Genomic DNA, 23,537 nt, shown 5'->3' with positions numbered 1-23,537 from the left:
TTTTCTTCATCCACTTCCTTATAAATATCCCTGGCACATTTCATTTTACTTGTCTAAATATAATTTTCTCGTACGGTTCTTCAAGTCCTCTTTGTTCCTATATCCTCTGTAACTTTCCCTACAACTTCATTACGGTGGAAAGTTTCAATCTCGTGACGTCATTCGCAAACCGTAAAGCGAATTACGTCATCCCGGGTAACTTGTCGACCCACTTCTAGGGCTTCGAGGTAAATCGTTCTCTGAAAGATAAAAGTTGTCCCTGAGACGATGGAAGAATTCTGGAAGAGCTTTCGAGGTTGTTTTTGCTTCCTTTGTACTTGGGGGGATTGCTGGTCTTGCAAAGCTTTGGCGATATTGTAAGAATGGTTGTTTTATAGCATATAGATGTGTATACATACCTGTACATTATAAATAAATAACTACATATATACATATATATATATTGTATATATATATATATATGCAGTATATAGAATCTACGGGTCACTTTTACCCGATACGTATGTAATAATGTAATTGTAATAACCACAGTACCCTCTTAGTTCCCCAGAGTTCTGTACATACATATTTATGAATATTTCTATATTCTTCATGGTTCAGGAAATAACACTATGTTCGTCTTGTATAGCATGCATAACTCCAGTATATTCACTTGCAGTGTGTAAGATATTCCTGGGTATGAGGTTATTCATTTATACACACAGACACACACACTGTCAGTCTGTCATGAGAAGAGGACTCAGACAGTGAGGATTTTGAGTCAGATTCGTCCCTTGTCGATTAAGTTTAGATTAATTCGACTCTTGAGTACCGTTCCACTTCTTATTCTTTAATTGATAAAATGCATCTAAATTAATGTATATGGGGCAGAATGATAGTGATAGTGATAATATCGTGGTCTTTAACCTCTACGAGTCAAAATTATAATAGTAACCTGATTGTCGATATTACGGATGACGGGAGTCTGTCGTGATCATCAGCTGTGTGATGAGAGAATTTAATTGCCTTGATTTTAACTTTCTTACATCTTATCTCGTTCTTCCTTCTCATCATTAGAAACTCTGGTGGAAAGTATTTCCTCGCAGATTTCTGTTACTTAAGCATTTTTGTTTCCCGAGCGAAAAATTTGCTAAATTGCTTCGCGCAGTTTTCAAAATTTCATTGGGCTGACGAAGTTGTGTTTTTCTTTTAGGCGAGTTTGTAGAAGTTCCAGGAAGTGGATTTTGTTCCGGCTTCATTTTTGAGGAAGAAGAACTTTACTTGCATTATCGCGTTAGACTTAGGCAGAAGTTTCTTCCAACTATTGTTTAATCTTGTTTAAACTTCACTGGGTTATATCCACTGTTAAATTTCCGCGCTGGTGCATGTGCATTATTGCGTTGTTTTGTATGCGATATTGTATTCTTTTTTTAAAGGATTTTATTCCTCTTTACTTATATCAGCTTTATTCTTTTGCTAGTATCTTTCATGTGATGACATAAATGTTGCTATCATTCAACTCTTCTTATGCAGTAACATTTAAAATGCACTTGAAGGCCGACGGGACGGGCAGTTTAATCCCCCGTATGAAGATCATACCTGAAAAAACTAAATATTCAGTTAGACGAATATTTGCGACAACAAACCAATTTAACTTCGTTTTCGATATATAAAGGAAAGGACGGGCATTATATTATCCTTATATTACCGTAATGCGCGTTCACATAATTATATTCGACCTCACCAGGATTGTCATTGAAGTTTATGGTTAGATGATTTCGGGAAGTGTAAATCATAGAATTAGAGAGCAATAATCATCTTTGGTGAGATATTTTATGAATGATGGTAGTAAGGGAGGAAAGGGCTGGTTAATAAGGTATCTGTATGAAATGTGTTCATGCTATTTAGGAATACATTTTTTGTTACTGACAGAAAAGGGTTAAAGGATGATATAGCTTGGGTAGCGCCTCTGATAATAAGCAATAAATTTTTTGTATGCTCACGAATAGTAAGTCAGATCAATTACAGGGGTAAGAGAAGAGCGCCCAGTAGGATTCCTTACGTCAAAGTACATTGAAAATAAGATAAGTAAAAAAATGAGCCGAAGTTTCTTCGACGCAATCGAGTTTTCTGTACAGCATATAATGCTATATGAAACTCTAAGCCGCGGTCCATAAAACTTTCAGCCACGGCCCGGTGGTGGCCTGCGTTGTTGGTGCCTATAGCGGTGCCAGGCGCACGACCATGGATAACTTTAACCTTAAATCAAATCAAAACTACTCTGGCTAGAGGGCTGCTATTTGGTATGTTTGATGATTGGAGGGTGGATGATCAACATACCAATTTGCAGCCCTGTAGCCTCAGTAGTTTTTAAGATCTTAGGGCGAACAGAAAAAGCGCGGACGGACAGACAGATAGCCATCTCCAAAACTATAGTCTTTCTGACGGAGATTAAGACTGAAAGAAAAGCACGTGGCTGAGTAGCAGAAAGAGATTGCAACATGAAATTCTCTCTGGCGTACATGCAGATGAAAAGGAAGAATTGTGCAAGATTTACCTTCGCCGTATATGGGAACACAAAGGCAATGGCAGCCTCAGAAACCGATTATTGGGTTAGGCAAGAGTAGTCTAACCTTATGATTTCCATAGATTTTTCATTTTCTTTTTCTTTATGGTTAGGATGTCTGTGTTAACACTGATTGGAGAAGACGTTTCGTATTTTTAATGATAGAGGGGTTTAGGAATCTATTTTATTCCAACTGACGAGACGAATAGTATGACAAAAGAATGTGGTTAGATACAAAATAAGAAAGAAGAAAACTGATGCAGAAAAAATTGTGGATAAAAAAAAACAGAAAATAATTGTGGGGCTGAGACTGTAATGAAAAAAGAAAAGAATTTATTGGTCTGAAATGGACAAACATATCAGTGAACGGAATGCAAAAATAAGAACACTGTAAAGGAAAATTAGTCCATAAAATAACGTTTGAAATCCCTGATTACAACTGAATCAGAGGAAAAGCAAGTAATTAAGATGAAAGAAAAAAGAACGAAGGCAAGAGGAGATTCAGTGTTTAAATTGAAAGACATTTGCGAGATAAATTACCGTCGTGTTTCTGGTAATGTGGCGAAATTTCATTGCAGTTTCGTGCAGTTCGTGCGATGCGAGGCCTTTGTTGCTTAATGAGGGAGAGCAAGATTGGATCGCTCCTAATGAATCGTTTGCTTTCAGACTCGTCCAGAGAAAGACTGAGGTTTAACAGAGAGAGAGAGAGAGAGAGAGAGAGAGAGAGAGAGAGAGAGAGAGAGAGAGACCTAATGGAAGAGCTGATCAATATGTTTCCCAGCAGCTATAAAGATTAGCAATTACTTGTTTTTACGAGTAATTTTTGTCCAGGGATTATTGGTACATTATATCACTTAATGTTAAAGCATTAAGATCTCATTTACTATTTTTTTTATAGTCTGCGTAATATATATTATCTCCTTTTGTCAATATCCGGTGAGGTAAACAAACAGGCCTCCGCTTATTTATTTGCGACGATCACTGTACCCTTAAAATACAATCGTCTTTCATGTCCGGGGAAGTTCCCAGGGATGTACAAACCTGTTCTGGGAATAATTCTGGTTCGTAAATACCAGCATGTAGGCTTGGAGGCATTAACACATCTTGAATAATGCAGTGCGTAGGACGAAAAACGACCAGGCATTGTGTAAGAGGGATAATCACATGAAGAAAGCGGAGTCATCTTTGATGAGAGAGAGAGAGAGAGAGAGAGAGAGAGAGAGAGAGAGAGGACCTAATCTCTCGAAACAGTATGGGCTTTTCTGTTGATGTTCCGAAAGATAAACAGAGGATTCCGAGCCGCCTAATCTTTTGTCCTGGAGGATGCTGCCTTGTTCTAGCTCTCTCTCTCTCTCTCTCTCTCTCTCTCTCTCTCTCTCTCTCTCTCTCTCTCAAGTTGTCACGAGTCGCGGAGGTTTCCGTTTTTTAGAAGCCTGACGTAAAGTTGTGGTTTTCCTAATTTTTCTGTTATTTATTCCGTGTCAGTAAGATTTTTACCAACTGTTACTCTACTCCACTTTAATAAGATTTGGTGGAAATTTTGGAAGTTGATTATTTTCTGTGGTTTATTTGTGGTCATACGCTATATGGTAAAGTGTTAAATTCGATCGTAATTCTCATAATTGATGAGAACTTTTTGTTTAATATGAATTGATTTCAACCATGACAAGAATTGCCTTAAAGTTGTTGTATGCATTCATTATTTTGTATTGTTATTGTTGTTATTGAAATAATGCTTAAGTTCATCGCTGCCTCATTTATATGAACAACAATTTTGTGTAGAAGGAGGCGTAATGATAGTATGTATATAGGTAATTGACGATTGAATTGTAATTTGTGGGTGTGGTGATAATTTTTTAAGTCCTGGGAAAGATTTGCGCAATCCAGAAATGAATGCTCAATGCAAGTCACATTGGTATATGGTCTTGACGGTTTTTCAGTATACATTTAGCTGTAGACTGAACTTGATGAGAGCTATGAATATTAAAGAAATTAATTTCAAGAAGAAAATAAGTTCTTTTTGTCTGTCAGATGTCCGCATTGTTTATGTTCGTTCTTTGTCATGATGGTGTGTGCTACACACGTCGGTTTTTCACTGTATCAAGAAAGTTGTATTCTATGCAAGTGTTAATTTCATGCATTGTTTCAATAGAAAATTGCCGTTTTGATTATAATGAATGTTAATGCTTTATTTAGACAACTGTTGTGTTATAGTTGTCTTGAGTTATAACATGAGGAAAAGGTCATAGATTTTAGTGCTTTATTTAGACAATTGTTTTGTTATAGTTGTGTTGTGTTTTAGCATGGGGAAAGGTAATATGTTTTAGCGCTTTATTTAGACAGTTGTTTTGTTATAGTCGTCTTGTGTTTTAACATGGGGAAAAGGTAGTAGATTTTGGTTTCTTTTTGAATCATTAGTTTCTGTGCAGCTCATATTTTGACAGAGATATTACGTCAAAAGTTATCAATTTTCAGTGACGACGAGTCGCTCTAATGTACGACCGTACGCGGACGCGCTTATTTTTAGGGGTCGTTGCGCCATCCGAAGCTTGAAACAAATTAGCACAGGTTTTAATTAAATGGTTATTCAGTGGAAATGAACGCATTAACTTTATACTTTGGGATTAGCTGAAATTGTATTAGCGTGAAAGCGATATCAGTGAGGAAACGTTTCGTGATATAAATGGGAAAACGTTTTGTTTTGATTTAATGAGGTGCCTTTCAACTTTTTTAATTCCCGCAGTTTCACAGCGCCGTGTAATTGATTTCCAGTAAAATTTTCCCTTTGTTGCGGCAACATAGAAGTTGATTACGTTTGAGTGCTGTTACAAGAATATTTTTTATTGTAGTTGTTCAAATTGTTTTCGTTGGTTTTGCAGCCTTTTTAATTAGCAAAGTGTATCATTACAGCCAAGAGGAAGTTATGTGTTTGCTTCGTTTGATGTCTGTGCATTAGCAGGATTACGCCAAACATTATTTTTGGATTTTTACAAGAATTGTCGTTTAAAGTGACTCATACTTGTATCACATTTAACATGTTTGTATCCAAACGATATTTAGGTGATTCAAAGCGTATGTGGTGATGAATAATTAGGAACCCAACTTTCCTAATGGAATCGAACCAGCTGTGTTGTTTACGTCTCGGGTTGCATTGCGAGAATTCTACCGAAAGCAGAATGGACGTGTTGGGAATAAGAGTTTTCTGATTACCAGTACAGAATTTGATCCATAATTATTTTTTTGTAGCAGAACGTGAGAAGAATAATGAAAATAGTGGTGACGCATAACGAAGGATTGGTTGAATAAAAAGGAAAGAATGGATGAATATTTTTTTTTTTAGTTGGAATATTTTTAAGGAGCCACTGAAGATTCTTGGGGGGGAAATGTGTCCTAACTCTTTGGGCGGCGAAAGACGCCAGGTCGAATAAGATTTCAGGTTTTTCATCCTACTTCATATTCAGACGAGTGTTTGGAAGCTTCAGAACATTTTGAAAAGGAGGTCCATGTCAACAGAGAATAAAAAGTATTTTTTTATTGGTTTGCGATAAGATCTTCCAAATAATCTTGCAAATTATGGGGAGAAATGCGTTGTCACCTGTTGATTATCTTTTAAATAAATGAGCTGTAGCCCAGAAGACAACGGAAATACATACCTTTTTCGATATTGGTAAAGTGGCTAAATTTTTTGAAATTGGTAAAGTGGCTCAATTTTTTGAAATTGATAAAGTGGCTAATTTTTTTAATTGATAACGTGGCTTAATTTTTTTGAAATTAGTAAAGTGGCTCAATTTTTTGGAATTGGTAAAGTGGCTCAATTTTTTGAAATTGGTAAAGTGGCTCAATTTTAATGCTGAACGGAAGTGAATTAGTTTGAAAATGAGTAATTCTGGAGATGATCTGATACCTGATTATTAAATTTGTAGGTTAATGACATGCGACCTTATAGATAAATCGTTAATAGATGACGTTTCACGTGTACTCGTATGATGACTTTGAAAGAGGTCTTAAACTGGGTGATATTGGAGTTGATTATACTCGATGCTCTGCGATCATAGAAGCATCGCAACACCAAATGGGGATTGTCAATGAGATTCTGATTATATAATTCAGAAAGAACAGCGTAAGGAACGACATTAGCTTTTTCTCCGTAGCGGGGTAGCACCGTCAGTGCACCTCATGCAGTGCACTGTAGGCATTACTTAATATTCTTTGCAGCGTGCCTTCGGCCCTCTAGCTGCAACCCCTTTCGTTCCTTTTACTGTACCTACTTTCATATTCTCTTTCTTCCATCTGACTTTCCACCCTCTCCTAACAATTGATTCATAGTGCAACTGCGAGGTTTTCCTTCTGTTACACCTTTCAAACCTTTTTCCGTCAATTTCCGTTTCAGTGCTGAATGACCTCATAGGTCCCAGTGCTTGTAAACCTTTCTATACTGAATGTTAAATGGACGAACGAATAACGAAAACGTAAAAAAGTGGGAATATCCTACTAACATGGAAAAAAAGGATACATCTTCTGTTGCAACAAGTGTGAGTGACGAGCAGACGGCATTGCAGTTATGCCGTTGCATCTGCAAGGGAATCGTTGCAATAATGCAGGATTATGTCGAAACATTGCTCGAGGGAGATTTGCCGTGGAATCGGCGACGGCATATTGCAAGAGATCAATATCACCGGCGGGTGATACGTCAATTGGTAATGCCATCCTTGATGAAAGGAAGGTAGGAGGGCGTTTGTATGCCGTGTTTGTTCCTAAAGAGGTAGAGAAGAGAGAAATAGAGAGAGAGAGTGCTTTTCCAAGACGCCTGAGTTTGTGTGTTTGTGTACGTTTGCTCCTGTGAGTGTTTGAGAGTTAAACAAACAAATAGCTAGGCAGAAATTAATGTAAGTTCGGAGACATCAGAGGTCGTATTTGAGAGAGAGAGAGAGAGAGAGAGAGAGAGAGAAGGTAACAACATAGATCCTCTTTGAAAGCTCAATATTTCCAAACTTGTTCTTCATGATATTTAGATAAAATATAGAATTTTTTTCGCACAGCGTCTTTTAGGGACAGTTTGTTTAATGCTAAAAATTGATTATATAACCAGTGGTGCATTCGTGGAAATTATAGAGATTGCATACCTTACATACACGAACTGGTAATAACAAAAGAATTGTGTAAAGAAAAGTACACATGCTCACACATATGTATGAAAGTTTATACACACACACACACACACACACACACACATATATATATATATATATATATATATATATATATATATATATATATATATATATATCTGTTACTGGTGAGTCATACGTCTTATGAGTTCTTTTATTTGTTCACCCCACCTCTCTCTCTCTCTCTCTCTCTCTCTCTCTCTCTCTCTCTCTCTCTCTCTCTCTCTCTCTCTCTCTCTCTCTCTCTCTCTCTCTATGTGTGTGTGTGTGTGTGGCTGTTGCTGATTCTATTACAGCCACCTATGCTGCAGTAATATAGCTGCCATTGACCTCCTTATTTACGACTGGTGTGCGTGTATAAGAATGCAGTTGATTATGCAATGAACGTTATTCAAAAGAACCCTTTGCGAATACTAAGTTTGTTCTCCTGTCTGCGAGTTCTTCCCCTCTGACCATAGACAAGTAATCTTTATTCCCCCTTCCGACTGATGTTCTTAATGGCTGTTTGGTTTTGTATATATATATATTTTTTCCACTGTTTGCGTTATGTTTGGCTGCCTTCTGGCCAGCACGTGCTCTTGCTCATAGAGCAGCCCGTAAAACAGTTTTTTCTTTTAAACGTGTTTTCCTTTTTATTACCAGTACATTTATTGTGTTCGGTTTACCGTATGTAGTAGTTTTATGCGTGCATTTACCTCTTTTATTTACTGCCGTTTTTATTGGTCTGATCTTTGTTTTTAAATATTTCACTTGAATTCTTATATATATATATATATATATATATATATATATATATATATATATATATATATATATATATATATATATATATATATATGTATGTATGTATGTATGTATGTATGTAGCCTATGTATGCATATACATTTAACAAAAAACTCCATGTCCACGTTATGTGTGTCTGCTAACATTACCCTGCATATTTTGTGCCTTTCGCATCATGAAAGTGATTCTGTAGAATTTCTTAATGATGAGGTGTTTGATTTAGGTCCTGAGGGTCGCTGAGGGAAAAGGTGATCTTGTATACTGGTGATGCAATGCCTCTGTGTCTTAGTATTCACTGGTAGTACGAATAGTTATTTTTGGAAACAACAAGCGTGCTTCTCTGAATCCCAATTACACCTTTGGTGATTCAGATGCTATGTTTAAAGTTCACTGGGTGGTCCCCCAGATGTAGTTTGTACCACCGGAGAGAAATTCTGATGCTTCCTTTTCCAGGAGGTTATATTGATCTGAATGATAATCGCTCTTAATATTTTGTTGTTTGGGTAATATGATGCTTGTTTGGGAGCAATCGACAATCTCGAAGATATTTGATAATATCGAACTTCCTTGAACGAAAATTATTAGTTTTCGTCAAAATCGTATTCCTCTCTGCCGTGTATATGCTTCCGTAAGGTGTGCAAGATCTCTCTCTCTCTCTCTCTCTCTCTCTCTCTCTCTCTCTCTCTCTCTCTCTCTCTCTCTCTCTCTCTCTCTCGATGCATTCGTGATCACGTACGAGTGTGTATGCTGCCTACACGTAACATTAAACTCCCGACATTTGATCTTCGCAGAATTTCCAATCAAATAAGACTAATTGATTTGTTACGCATGGAAGAGGAACTTGGCTCCAAAATATTGAGACGTTCTCTTTCCCTTTTTTTTTTTCTTTGTTCCATTCTGTACTCGTTTCAGTCTACTTGCGTCTCTTCGTTCGTTCAGTCTGCACAGGCTCTTGCACTTGAAGCAGACTGCTTTGTTTCTCTTCCTTTTTGATTGCTTTGTTTTCGTGACTCGTTTTATGCATGCTCGTTGTATGCCTTATTATCCATATTTTTTGCTGATGTTGAACAAAGGATTATTTATTCTGTGTAGTATTTGTAAAACGTTGTTTTATGTGTGGGGATGATTTTACGTGTGAATTCTCTTTTTTACGTTTCACTGTTCAAGAGATGCATATTTCGCTTCTCTTTGTACACCGTATGATTTGCGGTAGAGGCATTTGCTTATTCGTACCATTGGGATTTTCAGAGAAAATATTTACAAAGAAAGCAAGCACTGTGTTCCATGAAGGATATTTTCCAATGATTTGAGAGAATTCCTACAGAAAAATGACTACGAAAGATGGTAAAAGTGAAGAGATACACTTGCATGGATGTATTTAAAAGTCACTATTTTTTCAGGATACATTACCCTTACGTGCTAGTATATGTGATTTAAATATCTAGAGAATCAATGGTAACCCGTTGTAGAACCTGAAAGTCTGCAACAATCGTGTCTATTATGTTCGCCCAGAAAATAAGGACGGATTCTTTTAGCACTAAGAAAGGACCATTCTTCTGCCCCTCTCTTAGGTAACAGCACATTCGTTCTTTGTGCCACAAAGGTGTACTTCTCAGAGCACCTGTGCATTCCACTTGGGCCGTATTTATGCGGAAGAGAAACTCAGTGTGTTGCTCAAGATCCGAGTACTGCTCCCGATACACTGTTGCTTTATTGGGAGTCCGCTCGTCTGTTTGCTTGTCCTACGGAAGGTGAATCTTCAAGGTGATTCCTTTTAAATGGGGTTTCTGTCTCGGCATCATCGGCTGTGTTGTTTATCGGTCGTCAAGCGTTCTTATTTCATATGCTCCTGTTTACGCAAACAAACACATTCTCTCTCTCTCTCTCTCTCTCTCTCTCTCTCTCTCTCTCTCTCTCTCTCTCTACAAACAAACACATTCTCTCTGTCTCTCTCTGCAAACAAACACATTCTCTCTCTCTCTCTCTCTCTCTCTCTCTCTCTCTCTCTCTCTCTCTCTCTCTCTCTCTCTCTCTCTCTCTCTTCTCATTTCAAAATACTGAACAGCCATTTCCACCCTACCCACTTTTAACTTATTGCTTGTCACTTGATATCGAAAACCTATCACCCATTGTGGTAGAGACTCTCTCTCTCTCTCTCTCTCTCTCTCTCTCTCTCTCTCTCTCTCTCTCTCTCTCTCGACATTTTATGCCATTTAATCCTTCTTCAAGTCCTTGATTCCTTTTAAAGGAGAGTTATGAAAAAGAATCTCTCTCTCTCTCTCTCTCTCTCTCTCTCTCTCTCTCTCTCTCTCTCTCTCGTTCGTGTTCATTGGATGGCGAAACAGAGAGGCTTAGGAACGATACTTTGAAGCCTTTGTGCCTCCCATTTATTCATTTACTTGTTTGTTCTTTTTAGTTGCTATATTAATAATTATATTTGCCCCCTTTTAGAGATGTGTTTGAGCTTTTTTTTTGCATATATGTCTGTATTGCTCATGTTGTTATGAGTTATTCTGTGTGGATATCTTTATTCACAAAAATATTCCTGCGGCACTGAATTTTAAGGTGTTTGTTTTGTCCTTGGGTGTCATGTTCTATAGTTTCAATTGTTTACTGATTTTTTGCGCTTCATTACTAAAGTGTTAAAATATTTTATGCTTTATCTCTTCTTAGAAAACTGTATTCTTTTGCCGATTCATAATCACAGTCTCACATATATTTTTTATGTATTTTTAGAGTTGTTTGTATATATATTTTTTTAAATATCCATGTTTTATGTCATAAACTCAAGTTTTTAGCTTATCTAGAAACCTACCACATTATCTGTTTAGCTAAAGAAGGATAGAATACATCCAGTAGCATCGATGGACGAGATTGTGAATATTATTTTATTAAAAAAAAAAAGCCTGGCATCCCTACTGTTAATTTTACAACCAGTTAACCCCCTTTTTTTCGTAGTATCGGTGTTCCTTCCTTCTGTAACACGAGAGTAACGATACGGGTGAAACAGATCCTGCCTCTTATGCATAGTTATTAATTGGTTTTTCGATTTATCTCATTAACCAGGGAGATTTTACCTTGCTATTATATTTCGCTCATTTCTTCACTGCTGGCTTTCTCTGCTTTCACTGCCCAAGATATTTGAGTTCATGGGTTACCGTCTCTCTCTCTCTCTCTCTCTCTCTCTCTCTCTCTCTCTCTCTCTCTATATATATATATATATATATATATATATATATATATATATATATATATATTATATATATTATAAATACATATATATATATATGTGTGTATATGCGTATATGTACTATATATACATACGCACGCAACCACGCACTCACATAAGATACTCTCACATAAGTCACAATTGTTTAACTTGTACATTTTGTAAGAGCAACGTAGGCGAAGCTTTCTCTCCAAACGGACCTTCCATCCATCTCAGGCTGATGGATGCATGCACTGCGTCTCTCCCATGTCGGATGCTGGCCCAAACCTCTTCCGGAAATAATTGAATTGGGAATTGGAGGAGGATATTGAACGGATAAGAATGCGCCGATGTTGTGTGTGTGTTGTGGGTCAGTAGATGGTGAGGGACGGAGCTTCAGCCTGGATGCAGGTTTTCTTCCAGAATTGCGACGCTAGTTTAGGTTTTCTGCCATTCAGTCGGTAATTCCTGATTGTTTGCTGTACTTGGGCAGAATAATTTCAAGTGGCATACATTATTTTCTTTTTTCTGGTTTGGTTTTGTATTTCGAATTTCTCATTAAATAAGTTTTTTTGTAATCATCGGATTACTATTTTAAATGTCCACCATGAAAATTGATGATGTTAATTAATATTTTGTATACAGTTCTTTTTTGTTTCGGCCATGATAATTGAAGATGATAAGTACTGTTATGCCTGCTCGTTTCACAGAAGTCTCCAGAACCTGATTATTCCTCCTTTGCGTATCATTTCATAAAGCCATCATCTTTTGATCTCTTCCGCCTACCTTCTCGCCCTTGCCCGCCCACCCATCCACCCACGCCCGACACTGTCCTATCCTTGGAATCTCGGACCGTGTCGCATTTAGATTCGCCAAGCACTTCTCTGGCATTCGCGTCTCTCTCTTGCAAAAGCCCTCAGTTACACGCCCTCTCGCTTGCAGATTATGTCACTCAATTTTCATGGGCGTTCTTGCGTGAATTTAGATCCCCCGCTCTCGCTCGCTCTCTCTCTCTCTCTCTCTCTCTCTCTCTCTCTCTCTCTCTCTCTCTCTCTCCCCAATCAGTGGATGAACTAGTTGTCCGTCTTCCCCGTTATAAATTGTGCTTGGGCTCTTGAAGGCCCTTCCGAGTTTCTCTCTCTTTGGCGAATGACATTGAAACCATTATTCTCTCTCTCTCTCTCTCTCTCTCTCTCTCTCTCTCTCTCTCTCTCTCTCTCTCTCTCTCTATCTATCTATCTATCTTAATACGTTGCCATTAATCGTGATCTGATATTGGCTTTTTATATTGTCTTTACTAATTCGAAGTACTCCAGTCTTTTGTCTTTTGCACACACGTTTTTATTCTTTTAAGTAATTACTCTTTCCATTACTTAATGATCATTTTGTTTCAAATAACAAACATTTATCAAGATTATCTGTTACTCGACTAAAATCCAGTCTTTGTGCTGTTTCAGTCCCTTATCTTTCATTCATTCACCCCCAGCGCACCTCTCTCTCTCTCTCTCTCTCTCTCTCTCTCTCTCTCTCTCTCTCTCTCTCTCTCTCTCTCTCTCTTCAGCATTCGCCTCTCGAGTTACCTCATTTGTCCGGCGATATTGACAAAAATTTCCTGTCTTTTTCCGCTAATTGTCCCCAGAGAGGAGTCCTCAAATTGGCTAAATTAAATCATTGGAGCAGTCTAACGATGCCACGCTGTAGCGCAGTTGAAGAAAAATCTATGGCCCCCTTCGACAGTTTTTCCGTGGCGCGACGATTTCTTTTATGTCATTAGGAGGAATCGAAGCACTCTAACCATGCAAATGAGATGCAGCGTTAATGTCTACTGTTCGGGACACATCAAACGAATGAAACTTATTTTTGGAGGGTGTAAATGACATTCCTCGCTGATTGTATTAACAACGGCCGTGCTCACGAAATGTTTGGTGCGGGAGTCTGCTGCATTTGTTTTCTGCTTCTCTTGGCGTGTTATGTAGCCTATGTGTATCCAGTTAAAAGAATCTCTCTCTCTCTCTCTCTCTCTCTCTCTCTCTCTCTCTCTCTCTCTCTCTCTCTCTCTCTCTCTCTCTCTCTCTCTATATATATATATATATATATATATATATATATGTGTGTGTGTGTGTGTGTGTATATATATATATATATATATATATATATATATATATATATATATATATATATATATATATATAATGAATCATGTGAATCCAGTGAAACTAGTATATCTAAAGACCTTTATCGATTTGAGAATAAAGCTTCAGGAAGACCAAACGGAGTCGGATGGCAAGATAGAGTGAGAAATAATTCTATGAGGGAAATTACGTGCGTTCCATAATTACCAGAGATAACATTAAAAGGGTGGCAGCGTCAGCTGGGCTTCTGTGGGCGCTCAGAAGATTTGGAGGGCCCAGAGCTGCTTGCATGAGAACTATGAGAAGGAGGCCGGAGATGAACTGAGAGTGTGGAAGTGAAAGAACCGGAAAGAGATGAGCGGCGGAGTTACACACCTTTGCGCCGCATGGCAGTAGAGATATTGATTATATATATATATATATATATATATATATATATATATATATATATATATATATGTATATATATATATATATATATATATATATATATATATATATATATATGTATATATATATACTTGTGTGTATATCTATACATATATATACATAAATATTATACTAGTTATTGGTGGTATGCTGGTCAAAATGTATATTTTACGCTTTCACAGAAGCTAACAGAAGTCGTAATATCTTTCGCAGTTTATAAGGAAGCAGATGCTGTCATCACTTAAGCTGTTAATGTAGTTTGCACATTTTATGCCCTTCAGTATACATAGAAGTATATTTATATACACTCGTATGCACACACACACACAAACATATATCTATAAATTGTGTGTGCTTGTGTGTGTATATATACACATATATATGTATATATGTATACATATATATATATATATATATATATATATATATATATATATATATATATATATATATATATACACATACATACACATGCAGAACCTGACACTCTGCTAAGGGTTTAGCCCTCGGTCAATATCACACGGAAGCAGTTAAGTGATATAATATTACAATACGGGATAAAGAAATGAAACATTTGCGCAAGTACGGAGCATCGTATTTCAGCGCTCATTAATCTCAGCCGGGCTTTATATGTCCCCGAGTATTAGCGTTGTTGTCTAGTTGCGCCTAATTAATGACGGCCAGGTGTCATTATAATTAGTTTATGTGCCAAGCCCCGGTATCATCTTCATCCTCCCCAGCCTCTTCTTCTTCTGCCCCCAGAATTAAGTTATACGTTGGGCGTTTTATGCTTTTTTTTTCTCGCTGAGGGAAGATTGTGAGCGCGTTCACCGGGGATATTTGGTAGGTTTTATGTCGTAGGTTATGACTGGCTCTCTCTCTCTCTCTCTCTCTCTCTCTCTCTCTCTCTCTCTCTCTCTCTCTCTCTCTCTCTCTCTCGTGTGTGTGGTTGTTCTAATATATATATATATATATATATATATATATATATATATATATATATATATATATATATATATAAACTTTATCCCATACACAATTGTTTTGTGCATTAGTACAGTTACTAACAGGACCTTATTCAAACTGGATGGTATCTAGCGGAGATATTTATTCAAAAAAGTTACAAGCTACGGTTACTTGAGAATGAGGACTGCTTGTCTTAGAAAGCTTGGAACTTTCTTTGAATAAATATCTCCACTTGATACCATCCAGTTTGAATGAGGCCCTGTTAGTAATATATATATATATATATATATATATATATATATATATATATATATATATATATATATATATATATATATTCTCTCTCTCTTACACACACACACACACACACACACACACACACACACATATATATATATATATATATATATATATATATATATATATATATATATATATATATATATATATATATTTATATTTATATTTATATGTGTGTGTTTCTGTATGTTCCATTTCGGACAATCCTTACGATGACAAACTTCTACTTTACATCAGCGCAACGTCGAGTTCATTGCAACATAAAACCATTCACTATACTTACCAATTTGCTTATATTGCATAGCTAGTTTATGCTTTCCGTCTCCCTAGTCTTGTGTTTATGCGCTCGTGTTCCCTCTCCACTCCTCTGCAGATAGATAGACCCGTCAACTTCAATGGAAGCTGTTTTAAACTGGATTAATTGCCTGCCTAATTGACTGTCAGATGTTGTTGTTAACCGCCTTGAAGATGGTAACAAATGGCCCTTGAGTCAGGTAATGTACTTAGGGACTGTTGCATTATTGAATGGCTTCTATTCATTGTGAATAGAAATTTTTTGTAGGGATGAATGAAATTTACTAGCATTGTCCATCACACCCTGTTCCTCAGTGCATAGATGCAGTTATTCATTAATGCACTGTATGACCTCACTTCTGACTTGAATTGAAAAAAAAAGTGGATTTGGATTGTGTTATATCAAAATAATGGTTATATTTGTAACACTTTTGGTGAAAATATTGAGATGGTCATAGGTGATCAAAGCAAGCTCTTTCATATTTAAGAGAAGCAGAGAAAATTAGAAATTAGAAAAAAAATGGGATCTTTCCAAGATAGTGACCCCCACGGGTTTTAACCCGGTATGTATCCACCTTTGCGGCGTGTTTAGTACAGGCCCGTAGGGAATTACCGTAAAAACATAAACAAAAGACTGTAAATATCACAAAGATAATGACCCCCAAGAAATATTGGTCCTAGATAACGACCCCCGAAAACCCTGGGGTGTCACTATCTAGGAAAGATCCAAAAAATAATATCAGAGACATGCTGACACGTATAGAGATGGTAAGTGTATTCAGAATACAGAGGAAGCCAGAAATGAATGGCACGAAGACTCTCCAACCGGTTGACCCTCGAGTACCGGGTTAGGATTGAAGGACAGCTGTTATTTTTCCAGCTTGTAGAAACAACTCCACGTATCCTTCGCATTCGAAAACAAAGCAGGTAACTGAAGCATTTGGTGCCATTTAATAATTTCAGTTTCACTTGAAAATACAGTATTCACACACGCATAAACACATACACACACACATATATTATATATATATATATATATATATATGTGTGTGTGTGTGTGTGTGTGTGTGTGTGTGTGTGTGTGTATGTTTATATGTATGTATGTATGAATGGATATATGTATAAAGAAATTATACCGAAGAGTTTCTATTGATTTGAATTTTATTCCAGTGATTATGAGAGAGAGAGAGAGAGAGAGAGAGAGAGAGAGAGAGAGAGAGAGAGAGAGAGAGAGAGAGGTTAATTTTGTCAGTGCACAGCACAAACATTTCAAGAGAGAGGAACTTTCACTGGAGGATCGTGCCTTTAAAGAGGCATCAATCATTGCGCTTTGCACATCTTCTTTTATTGCTTCCTATACTTTCTACAGTCGTGAATACTAAATGGCAGGACGGCGAGAGTCACTTGAAAGCGAAGGAAATCGTTAAAAAGCAAAATTACTCCGTTGAGCAAATTAACACATTTGAGAGAAGAGAGAAAGTTGTTCGGTTCGACAGACATGAATATCCTCCCTCTCTCTCTCTCTCTCTCTCTCTCTCTCTCTCTCTCTCTCTCTCTCTCTCTCTCTCTGGTGTATATACATTATTTATATATATATATATACATATATGTATGTATGTATGTATTTGTATGTACATATATATATACATATATATTTATATATATATATATATATATATATATATATATATATATATATATATATATATATTTGCATTCACACACAACACGGCATGTGCGCACACACACACACACATGCACGATGGACAATCATTCATTATGAAATCCTGAAAAATGAATTTCCCCGACAGTAGGTCGAGCTCTGAAAATGTCAGTGGAATCGCTTTTGCTAATAAAGGATTGGAGAGCATTTCCCCGGAACGATGCCCTTTTTTGCAGCATATCAATAGACACGAAAATTCTGCGGCCAAATGAATGCGAAAGCTGAATGGAATTATTTTAAAGTTTGGCGATAATTCTTTTGCCCTGATTTTTTTTTTTTTTTTTTTTTTTTTGCCTTGAACTTTTTTTTTCTATTCGATTAAAATGAGAATTTTCTCCTGTTCTGGAGCAGTTTTCATACAGGAATTTTGTCGGGCGAGGGATTTGTCGGTCTTTTTTGATGGGTGTTTTGAAAGTTTTTGGAGGATTTTTGTGGCGTTTTTCCTTTCACGATTTACTCCTGTTTTCCGTAAATGGCTTTATGGAAGTATAATAACGCTTATTTTTACCTTTTATTTATTTGTTTTATTCGCCACGCCGTATACTTATTTAGGTACTTAGATATCGCATAGATGACCAAGCCGGAAATGTACCACAACAAAGGAAACTCATCCCCGGAATAGAGAGAGAGAGAGAGAATAATGAATGTGGCTGCAAAATGTTTGCTCAATTATGTCATTATATTATCGCCTAACATGTGAGTCTCCTCTTTGTGTGGTCTAACAGATAATCTTTAAACAAAATGCAAACTATCCGCAATTTTCTAAGAAGAACATTTACTGATTTATTTCCCCTGTTTAGATACACATAGGAAACTTTCATACACAGATAGAAAGTACAACTTGTACGTCTTTTGTGTAGATATTCTGTCAAGTGAATAATGTGCTGTAATGTCATTGTTGTCAGCTTACACATCGTTTTTAATTTTTCTCGTATTTGAAAGAACTTTACCACGGAAGACTTATTAATATTTTGAAGCGAGATCTATGAATATTTCAATGAGATATGCAAATCAGGCACGCATGACCGAAAAACTGGCTAGAAGAAACGGCAATAAAATAATGAAAATGAAAATATGCCTGTGTTCCATGAATAGATTATATCTGACTCTCAGGCTAAGAGGAAAGGAGTTGGATCCTGGGAACACAGGAGGAGGTATAGAAATCCCCAGAAATCTTCAGAAATAAGAAAGAAGTGTCAGTGGATGGAATGGACAGACACGCCTCTTAAGAGGAACAAGTTACAGGATTCCGAAAGCAGAAAGAGGAAAATAACTTAGCAATAGTATTCCAGTGTTAAATGGTATCGTAAATATATGATTGATGATCTTTCTCTAAAGAATTCACCGTTCGCGTTGTATGATTTCACTCGGCCAATTTGGAAAAAAAAAAAGTATTTTGCCTGTTAGTTCCTCATGAATATTAATGAGTTCGTATCGTTTAAACGCGCGTCCAGTGAACTCTGAAAATTCTTTTTTTTTTTCTTCTTTTTTTTTACTATTTTTTGGATGCAAGGGAGGTTTAATATCTGATTTTCATAACATCATATTTCACATTAGATATGAATCTATTGTTGTTTTTGAAGCTCTTGTACTATTTTGTTTGTTGTGGTTTAGACGTTTTTGAGGTATATTGTGTTTTCGTGAAATGTCAGTTAATTTTAATTATTTTTGAGGGTTTGTGTTGACTTTTTTTTCATAATATTATTATGTGAAAATATGTTCAAGAGACTTTCTCATGTCCTTAAAGTAATTAGGCGTGGTAGGGACTGAGCTTTCGTATGTATGCGTGAATGTGTGTTTGTGTGTGTATGTATATGTGTATGAGAGAAAGAAAAGGTGGGCGGGCGTGGGCCTGTAATACTGTAATATTTACGTGGGAGACAAGAGTGATGATGACTGGGGGATCGAAAAGCGATTTGACCTTCAATTAACGGTGTGGTTTGAATGCAATTCCTAAACCACAACTAATTGGGGAGATGTGCTCTTTCTGATCAATGAAGCGAAGCCATTTATTTTCCAGCTTGTCATTGTGTGTGAGATATTAGTATGCATTACTTGTACGCTATTATTCATCACTATTGTGTTAAAATAAGTCATCATTAATGAGTATCACTCATTCTGTTATTGAATTTTTCGGCTGGTATACATGATGCATTGACGCAGGAATCTTTTTTTGTTACTCATCTATGCAACTGGTTTATTTTAAATCGTGCACTTTTATAGTTTTGGGCTTATTTTTTTTTATACATTTGAATACAAGAGTATCATGTGTTAAAATGGATCAGTGCTCGGAGACGGGTCGGTTAATTGTGTTCGTAAATTTGATTTTGAAACTGACTTGATTTCATTTTAAAAATTTTATTATTATTATTATTATTATTATTATTATTATTATTATTATTATTATTATTATTATAGCCTTTAAGAAAGATGTTGAAGCAATTAAGGTGGGTGAAATGGACCTAAGCCGTCGTTATTATTATTATTATTATTATTATTATTATTATTATTATTATTATTATTATTATTTATAAGAAAGAATAGGTTAAATCAATTCAGTTGGACGAAGTGGACCTACACAAACAGATATGCAGACATTTGTGGCCAGTTCCGAAGGAGGGGTTGTCAGTGGCACAATGGGACATTAATGTCACTGATATTTATACCATGAAAGACCCCCATACAACGGCAACGTTGAAAATGCTGCCACAAATAACGATGGGCGTTGACGGGAAGGGTTAAGCCACTGGAAAGACGAAAAGGTTACTTTTGAAAAATCACTCTTCTGTATGTCGATTTGGGATGCAAAGTTCGTTTTTATTCACTCATGATGACGCATAATGGTGTTCTTTGATAGTGTTTGTTTCACATTGGTTGGGTGCGCCATCTGTCTTGCTTGTTTTTAGATTAAGATCGCAAGTACACCCTGTTTTATTTACTACACATAATTATTCATCGTTCTCTCTCTCTCTCTCTCTCTCTCTCTCTCTCTCTCTCTCTCTCTCTCTCTCTCTCTCTCTCTCTCTCTGTAAGACCGTAAGTACAGTGTTTTTTAACCGCAGAATTATTCACCATTCAATATAGGACAACATGGTTTTGTACCCGGAAAAAGTACACAAACCCAACTGTTAGTCCACCATGAAAGCATATATAAAAATATGATAAATGAAAAGATACAGATGTGGTTTACCTAGACTTTGCAAAAAGCTTTTGACAAGGTAGATCATAATATATTAGCGAAAAAATGAGAAAACATAACATTGTTGACAAAGTAGGAAGATGGATAAAAGAATTTTTGCAAAATAGAAAACAGATAGTGATTGCAAACGATGAGAAATCGGATGAAGCTATGGTAATATCCGGTGTACCACAGGGTACGGTGTTAGCTGCGTTGCTGTTTGTGATTATGATTGCAGACATAGACAGTGATGTTAAGGACTCAGTAGTAAGAAGTTTCGCAGATGACACAAGAATAAGTAGAGAAATTGCTTGTGATGAAGATAGGAACTGCTACAAAGAGACCTAAACAAAAATATATAAATGGGCAGAGATAAATAGGATGGTATTTAACTCTGATAAATTTGAATCAATGAACTATGGTGATAAAGTAGGAATGCTATATGCATATAAAGGACCTAATAATGAGACAATCACAAACAAGGAAGCAGTTAAAGACCTTGGTGTGATGTTGAATAGGAATATGTTATGCAATGATCAAATAGCAATTCTATTGGCAAAATGCAAGCAAAAATGGGAATGTTGTTCCGGCACTTCAAAACAAGAAAAGCTGAACACATGATTATGCTTTATAAAACGTACATTACGTAGTCCACTTGAATATTGCAATATAATATGGTACCCACACTAAAAAGGATATTGCACAAATAGAAGTGTACAAAGGTCATTTACAGCTAGTATAGAAGAAGTTAGGACCTTGACTACTGGGAAAGACTACAATTCTTAAATTTATATAGTCTTGAAAGAGAGAAGAGAACGCTACATGGTAATTCAAGCATGGAAACAGATAGAAGGAATTACTGAAAACATCATGGAACTAAAATTATCAAAAAGAGCAAGCAGAGGTAGATTAATAGTGCAAAAAACTATACCAGGAAAATTAAGGAAAGCACACAGGACATTAATCCACCACGCACCAGCATCGATAATGCAGCGTCTATTCAATGCGCTACCAGCTCATCTGAGGAACATAACAGGAGTGAGCGTAGATGTGTTTAAGAATAAGCTCGACAAATATCTAAGATGCATCCCAGACCATCCAAGACTGGAAGATGCAAAATATACCGGAAGATGCGTTAGCAACTCTCTGGTAGACATCAAAGGCGCCTCACACTGAGGGACCTGGGGCAACCCGAACGAATTGTAAGGTCTGTAAGGTAAGGTCTCTCTAAGACCGCAAATACACAGTATTTTATTAACCCCAGGATTGTTCACGATTTTCTCTCTCTCTCTCTCTCTCTCTCTCTCTCTCTCTCTCTCTCTCTCTCTCTCTCTCTCTCTCTCTCTCTCTCTCTCTAAGACCAAGAAGTATACAGTATTTTATTAACCCCAGAATTATTCATCATTCTCTCTCTCTCTGTCTCTCTCTCTCTCTCTCTCTCTCTCTCTCTCTCTCTCTCTCTCTCTCTCTCTCTCTCTCTGTATCTGACGTTTTTTCAGATCAAAAGAGTTCAGTTTTGTTTTGAATTGTGAGAGTTTAAAATGGTTCGGTGCATTGCCATTTTGGGAAACTCATTACTGTGTTAATGGAAACTTTTGTGTTGCACCATTTTCGTTTTGTGCCGTGAACTCAGACTACTGGGTTTTCGTTGTTTTCACGCATCAGAGAGTGATTGCAAGAGATATATTTTAATTTAGGAGATTACGCATATTTCTGTTTTCTCATATCTCCCTTTATAGCAGTATATCATCTCTCTCTCTCTCTCTCTCTCTCTCTCTCTCTCTCTCTCTGTAAAAGTGCCAAGACAGGCCTCCTTCTCTCTTGTCGTTGTTCAAAATATTATACACGTTTCTTTTCTATTGTGTCTCTATGACGATATCATCTCTCTCTCTCTCTCTCTCTCTCTCTCTCTCTCTCTCTCTCTCTCTCTCTCTCTCCTTCTTGTGTTTATTTAAAAAAACATGACACTTTTATATCATCACTCTCTCTCTCCTTGTGTTTATTTAATATATTACACGTTTCTTTTTATCATTCTTCTCTCTCTCTCTCTCTCTCTCTCTCTCTCTCTCTCTCTCTCTCTCCAGTAAAAAGGGGCAAGACAGACTTCCCCTCCTGTCCTTGGCTTCTGTGTCCGTAAGCACCATCCCACCGAATAATCCGGATCGATTCCGGATTCTGCATCAGGGAATCTGATGGATTGAGCATCCAGACTTCCCATATGTAGTATCAGGGATGTAGTAAAGACCAGTGGCCGAATATTACTCTTTTCAAGATATTTTTTAGTCCTAGTATTATTATCAGGAAGTAATTTCGCTTTCATAGGGGTGTCATTTTTTCTAAAAAAAATCTTGTGTTTGTTTATTAAATTGGTTGTTTCTCTGTTGCTGACATTACTATAACAGTCATTTTGTCGTAGCGCGTTTGAAGTGCTGAATGTGAAAGAGCACTAATAGTTGTTATTATTATTATTATTATTATTATTATTATTATTATTATTATTATTATTATTATTATGTCACCAAAAATCACTCACCATTTATAGTACGGAATCCAATTTTTATTTATTTATATTATTAGAATTTTTTTTTCATAATGATTCCCTTGAATTTTATTGGCGTTTCCAGACGTCACTTGAAGTTTCCGCTGACGCTCCTTGAATATTTTTTGGAGGGAGAGCACAACAGATATTGAGGTGATTTGCGATTCAAATAGCTTCCCTAGTCAGCTGATCGATTTTATTGGAGAGATTGGTCCCCTTACACCCGTCTCCCCGTCATTCCCCTTCCATTTGCTTCTTGATCCGTTTAAAGC

The 23,537-nt window shown here is 36.6% G+C and overlaps 1 protein-coding gene across 6 annotated transcripts in view; it reads left to right on the top strand.

The window, feature by feature from the left end:
• The window catches only part of LOC136855385 (carboxyl-terminal PDZ ligand of neuronal nitric oxide synthase protein-like), a 514,751-nt gene that overhangs the window by 345,205 nt on the left and 146,009 nt on the right, over positions 1 to 23,537 (top strand). The window lies entirely within an intron of this gene.

This window comes from Macrobrachium rosenbergii, chromosome 31, assembly GCF_040412425.1.
Source record: "Macrobrachium rosenbergii isolate ZJJX-2024 chromosome 31, ASM4041242v1, whole genome shotgun sequence".
In the NCBI taxonomy this organism is placed as follows: domain Eukaryota; kingdom Metazoa; phylum Arthropoda; class Malacostraca; order Decapoda; family Palaemonidae; genus Macrobrachium; species Macrobrachium rosenbergii.
This window is presented reverse-complemented; position numbering and strand designations above follow the sequence as displayed.